This window comes from Caretta caretta, chromosome 6 (assembly GCF_965140235.1).
Source record: "Caretta caretta isolate rCarCar2 chromosome 6, rCarCar1.hap1, whole genome shotgun sequence".
Taxonomy (NCBI): Eukaryota; Metazoa; Chordata; order Testudines; family Cheloniidae; genus Caretta; species Caretta caretta.
In genome coordinates, this window is record NC_134211.1 from 2,560,236 (window position 1) to 2,566,338 (window position 6,103).

The window sequence follows — 6,103 nt, forward strand, 5'->3', positions numbered from 1 at the left end:
TCCTAGATACCAATTAGACAAATTTAACACTACAGGAATACGCATAAACCGAACCTGATTAATCACTTCTCCTAATATGGGCGTTGTGGTGAGATGACTAGCAAGTCCTGGGTTTATCATTGGACAAGTTACATCATTTGGTATCGGATTGTCATACTCATAGTCAATAACCTTAAGATCAAATGTCACATTTAGTACATATCTTTTGGTTCCTGATTTGGTTGGAAAAGTAGCTATAATGAGCACTTCATATTGTCCTTCATCCTCATATTTAAGTTTATATAAGGTTAAACTCCATGCCCATCCCCCTGTTCTCAGAATATTACAAATGGCTTTGTTTCTCTATTTGTCTCTATTACGCTTGCCTCCTGTTCTCCTAATCTTATACACCACTGAACTGAGTTTATCGATGACTCGGAAGGGTCCGATCCATCGGTTACACAGCCCATGTTCTGGTGCTTTATATGATAACAGCATCACTCGGTCTCCGATCTCCCATGTGTTCTCTCTCTGGTTTTTGTCAAAGTAGGCCTTTGCCTTCTGTCTGGATTTCCCCAATTTAGCAGCTACCTGCAAGTGGACTTGATATAAATGTTCTTGCAAATTCTGCAGGTAGGTATCCATTTTTATTCCCTCTGATTGAGTGCCACTGGTGTGCCAAATTAAATGTTCTGGTAATCGCATCGTTCGGCCTGTCATCACTTCAAAGGGTATTTTATCAGAAGATGCAGCCAGTGTCGCTCTCAATGCCATTAAAATTAGAGGCATGAGAGTGTTCCAGTTACACCCATTGGCATCAACCAGTTTCCTCAACATTACTTTTATAGTCCGATTGGATCATTCCACCATCCCAGATGACTGTGGTCTGTATGGGATGTGTAGTCTCTGCGGGACTCCCACTAACTTGAGGCAGTCCCTAAAGAACTGTCCAGTGAAATGTGATCCCTGGTCCGATTCCACCTCTGCAGGGATCCCCCACTGAGAGAAGACTTGCTCTAATAGGCCCTTGGCGGTGGCTTTTGCAGTCTTGGCCTTCAGAGGAAATGCCTCAACCCACTTTGAAAAAGGATCAACAATCACTAACAGGTATTGGTTACCTCTTTGAGTCCTTGGCAAAGGACCTACAAAGTCAATCCGCAACGCCATCCAAGGACCTTTATACACCTGAGATTTTAGTGGCGCATTTCTTTTGGATGGAGTTGGATTAGCTTGGGCACATGCCAGACAGTTCTCACAATATTGTTGCACATCCATCCTAAGAAGTGGCCACCATCCCACAGATGCAAGACGCTGGACAGTTTTGTTCACTCCCTGGTGTCCTCCTGTAGGAGTGTCATGAACCATGTACGTCATTTCCCTCCGTAAGTGAGCTGAAACTACCCAGACAGGGAAAGGACCTTCTGTAGACATGAGAACTCCATCCACTACCTGAAAATGCTGCTCATATCTTCTGTACAAAGGATCTACTCTTAGCGACCCTTCTCCTTCTGTCTTGGAAAGCTCTTAGATTACTCACACTATGTCTCTATCCAGTTTCTGCATCTCTTTGAAATCCGGTATGTCAGCCTGTACAACTTTCGTTGTGGCAATAGGGCATCTGGGACTAGGGGTAGTAATAGAATATTCCTGAACTTTTTTATCCCAGAATTGCCCTGATCGGGCTCCTTCTCTAGCTAATTTATCAGCCTTCCCATTTTCTGCAGTATAGAGTTCTAATTTCCAGTGAGCTTTTTATTATCTTTTACTTTAATTGGCCACCCTGGACCAGTGATTGTTACTGCTAACCAGCGCATGTATTTCACCAGTGATGCATACCTAATAGGTGAGCCGTCAGAAGATGTGAACCCATTTGTCTCCCAACACGGTAGAAACTCTGTGAGAGAATTGCATATTCACGCAGAGTCTGAAAACAGACAAATGCTTTGGTACGTGGTGGTGATGGAGAACGGCACGCAGTACTCCAACACACAAGCCACCGCTGCTAATTCAGCGTATTGAGCCAAAGGTGGAATGCATGAATATGCCTTCTCCCAAGGTTCTCCTTTCTCCTCAGGATGAACTGGTATAAGGTTTGTCTTGATGGTAATAACTAGAACCATCAACAAAGAAGTGATACCTCTTAACGGAATTTGTTTCCTGGATCAATGGTGGGAAAAGCTTTCTTTTTCCCTCCCCCTTAGATCCAATTGATCAAGATCGGGGCACACACGTGGCTCCCCTTGGCACAGTAGGGCAGTTGGTAACAAAGATGGTGTCCTAACAACCAGTTTTACTGCAATAGTTTTCCCTTACAGCAGCAATCAATGCCCAGTGGGCTCGGCGAGCATCTGAGACTTGCCCATCTTATACCCTCTTCGACAGTAAGAACTGAAAGGGAGTGTGCGATGAGTGTAATATGATCGGGCTGAGGCCAATTAGAAAAGATAAGTTTTGTGTGGCCCAACTGGTGGCCAATAGGTACTTTTCACAATTGTCATACTTCAGTTCAATTGATGATATTAAACGCGAGGCATAGGCCACAGGTCTGATTTTCCCATGTCTCCCTTGTGAAGCCACAGCCGCTAACGCATTAACACTCACCGCTACCTCCAGATGATAGGGTATCTCAGGATTTGGAGTGATCAACACCGGAGCCTTGACAATGGCCTGTTTCAGCTGGGATACTGCTTCCGTGTGTTGCTCATTCTATTTCCATTGGACACTTTTCTTTAACAGTTGGTACAAGGGACCTGCAATGGAAGCAAAATTGGGAATGAAATCCCCGTGGTACCCAGTTAAACCCCAAAAGGATTTTAAAGCCGTTGGGTCCTGTGGTAAAGGCAATGTTTGGATTGCATCCACTTTCTGTTGCGCCAGGGTTCCACTTCATTTTGTCAGCATGAGGCCCAAGAAAGAGACACTGTTGGCCATTAGCTGTGCCTTGGCCAGATTGCATTTTAGCCCTGCTTCCTTTAGGAACTGCAGGAGCTCGTCAAGCCTTTTCAGATGCTCCTTCTTGGTCCGTGTTGCCAAACAAAGGTCATCTACATATTGAAACAGAACAGTTGGTTTAGAAAATTGTGACAGTACCCACCTCATTGCACATAGAATAAAACTGGAGAATTTTTATACCCCTGGGGTAAACGTGTCCAGGAATATTGGACCCTCTGGAAACTAAATGCAAAACGGTACTGTGAAATGCGGGCCAATGATAATGTCCAAAAGCTGTTACCGATGTCAAGGACAGTAAACCACACAGCCTCTGGATCAAAGGACTTGATTAGATCTGGCATCTTGGCCACTGTAGGGGCACAAGTGGGTGTGATCTGATTCAGACGTTACAAATTACAAATTGTGAGACCCCCAAGAACCATCTGGTTTCTTCACAACCCAAATAGGGGAACTGGCCATGGAAGTACATCTACGTAGTACTCCCTGTGTCAGTAAAGCCTTGATAGCCTTTCCTATGAATGGGTTTGCCTGGTCTGGGTAAGGATATGGTTCTGGGGCTGATAGATCTCCTCCTTCCACAAGTGACGGCCATACATCCACAATCACGTTTGTGTTCAGCAAAGGCATCCCCATGCTTGTGAAGGAAAGCCTGTAACTCAGCTTGGTCTGCATGATTCGCCACTTTTTATTTTATTTAATACCCCTCAGGTTTAGAGTTCTCCACTGGAGATACCATGCCACACTCAGGTATGATTTCTGGTGAGTCGTCCTTTGCCTGTTCTACAGTAAGACACAACAATTGGTTACCCAAATCAAGAACACATCCCTGTTTCTAAGGAAATCAGTTCCCAATAGGCAATGCCATGGGTCTGCTAATTTCACCAATGCAAAGGTATGAACCTTTCTTCGGTGACCTATCTGTACTTCAGTGGGTTTAGAAAGTGTGGTAACAACCTGATTGCTTGAAAAAGATGAAAATGTTTTTGAATGCCCTGGTGAGAGAGAAGAGGATTTAGGATCCTGGACATGGATAATGCTAATTGCTGCCCCAGTATCTATAATAAAATTTCTGTGGTGGCCCCCTACCACTGCAGATACTGTGGGTCTCCCGCTTACATCCCTGTCTAAAGGGGCTATGACTACGCTTGGGGCCGGTTGGTGTCATGCCGAATAATTTGTAGACTATGCAGACAAATAATCTACCAGTTCTCCTTCTATCTCTTCGGAGGCAGCCAACTCTGGAGGAGGAGAGGCTGTCCACTGGAGAGAAGGAAACAAGTTAACGGAGGCCACCAGGCGGTTCAAGGGTGCTGGGCTTTGGCCTTCCATCATCAGCTCATTCACACATGCTCGGAGTTCCCGGATATTCCGTCGTTGAGCCTCAAGCATCTGCTGCACTGTCTTAAACATCATTGCAACTGAGTCCTCATCTCTGAGGGGAGGCGGTGACTTGGATCCCTGCAGGCGTGAATTGTTCTGGGCGGCATCTGAAAAGAAAGGAACGCGGTGCCGGGCCCCTGCGTGGGGTCCAAAGGCATAACCCTGTCAAGGGGCACACCCACTCGAAGGTCCACAATTATTACATGGGTTAGGTTCATTTTGCCAATGCCGGTACCTCGGGAATTTAGGAACACCTTGGCCTAACCCTGTGGGGGGGGGGTGTCCCTCAATCCTCACGGTGGGATTAGCTTGTGGTTCCTGAGGTACTGCAACAGGGGGTCCAAGTCGACCTATTTTAGGGCCTCCCTGAGAATATGCCTTGGCCAGTAATGCTAATGCTGCCTTCAAAGAAGTGCTATCATTTATATGCACGTTAACCTTTTCCCGCAAATGGGGAAGAGAGTTATTGACCAACAAACTAACATATTGTGGCTCATCTGTTTCCTCTTTCATGTGACTGTGCCATGCTGCACTTAACCGCAGGTGAAATTGATGTGGGGACTCATTAGGCCTCTGCTTTAGGTTAGACAGGATGGCCACTCCAGCTTGCCCCGGATGCTGATTATGTTCCAATAGGGCTACAGTGTCTTTAAAACATCTCTCTCCTACCCTAAACTCAGGTGACAAAGTACTCCACAGTGTTCGATTCCCTGTGAGTTGTAAGATTTTAATCCAGTCTTCCCTTGTAAGCCAAACACTTTTGCTGTTTCTTGTACACATTGTGCATGCAATGCAACTGAAGAATCCTCCATCATCTCCACTTGCTTAGCTGCCAGATCTAGTGTCTTAATATCTGTAAATGCTACAGGGCAATCAGAATTAGAATGTAAGGATCTTCTCTCCGGTACGGGTTCTGGGCTTCTATCTGAGTTTGAATCTATAATTTCTCTGTTTTGACTTCTCCTACCCAAGTCCACATTTCCCTCATCAGAGCTATCAGAGCTTTCCTCTGGATATAATCCTTGATGAGCAGGGTAACTTTCCATAAAACCTCTACATCCTACACTCAAGGCATCTCCACACTGACGCTGGACATCTCTCAGTCCATTAAGATCTGGTGTTGGGGTATGTAAGGGTTATATAAAGACCTGGGTGACTGCTACCGTGGTAATAGGGAGTATGGCCCAGGCAAGCAGTATTTCTTTGCTTGATAGATAAAGTTTCTTATTCTTCCCCTTCCTTTTTGCTTGTTAAGGATAGATAAGCGTTGCAGCTGCATAAAGAATGAGGTTGTCTAAAGAATACCCATTGTGTAAAGTACTGTTATCTCTCCTCTCCCTTCTTTTTCCCAGCTACATAAACAAGTTCGGGGTCATGGCTCCTTCCTCCCTCCCCCGAGAATTGCTGATTTAAGGGAATCTGTGGCTACAATTACTGCAAAGAAATGTATATTCAAGGTAGAAGTGCTTGCATAATATGCTTAATTCTGTAAACAGTAAACAGGGGCGGATATAATCATATTCAGTGTATGGATATTAATATTCATCATATGGGAGGGGAGTTATCGGAGGAGTCTCATGAGTTAGGGCAGGGGGGCAGGAGCCAGGACTCCTGAGTTCTATATGGGGGATTTTAGCTATCCCCATATTGACTGGGTACATGTCACCTCAAGACGGGATGCAGAGGTAAAGTTTCTTGACACCTTACATGACTGCTTCTTGGAACAGCTGGTCCTGGAACCCACCAAAGGAGAAGCAATTCTTGAGTTAGTCCTAAGTGGAGCATAGGATCT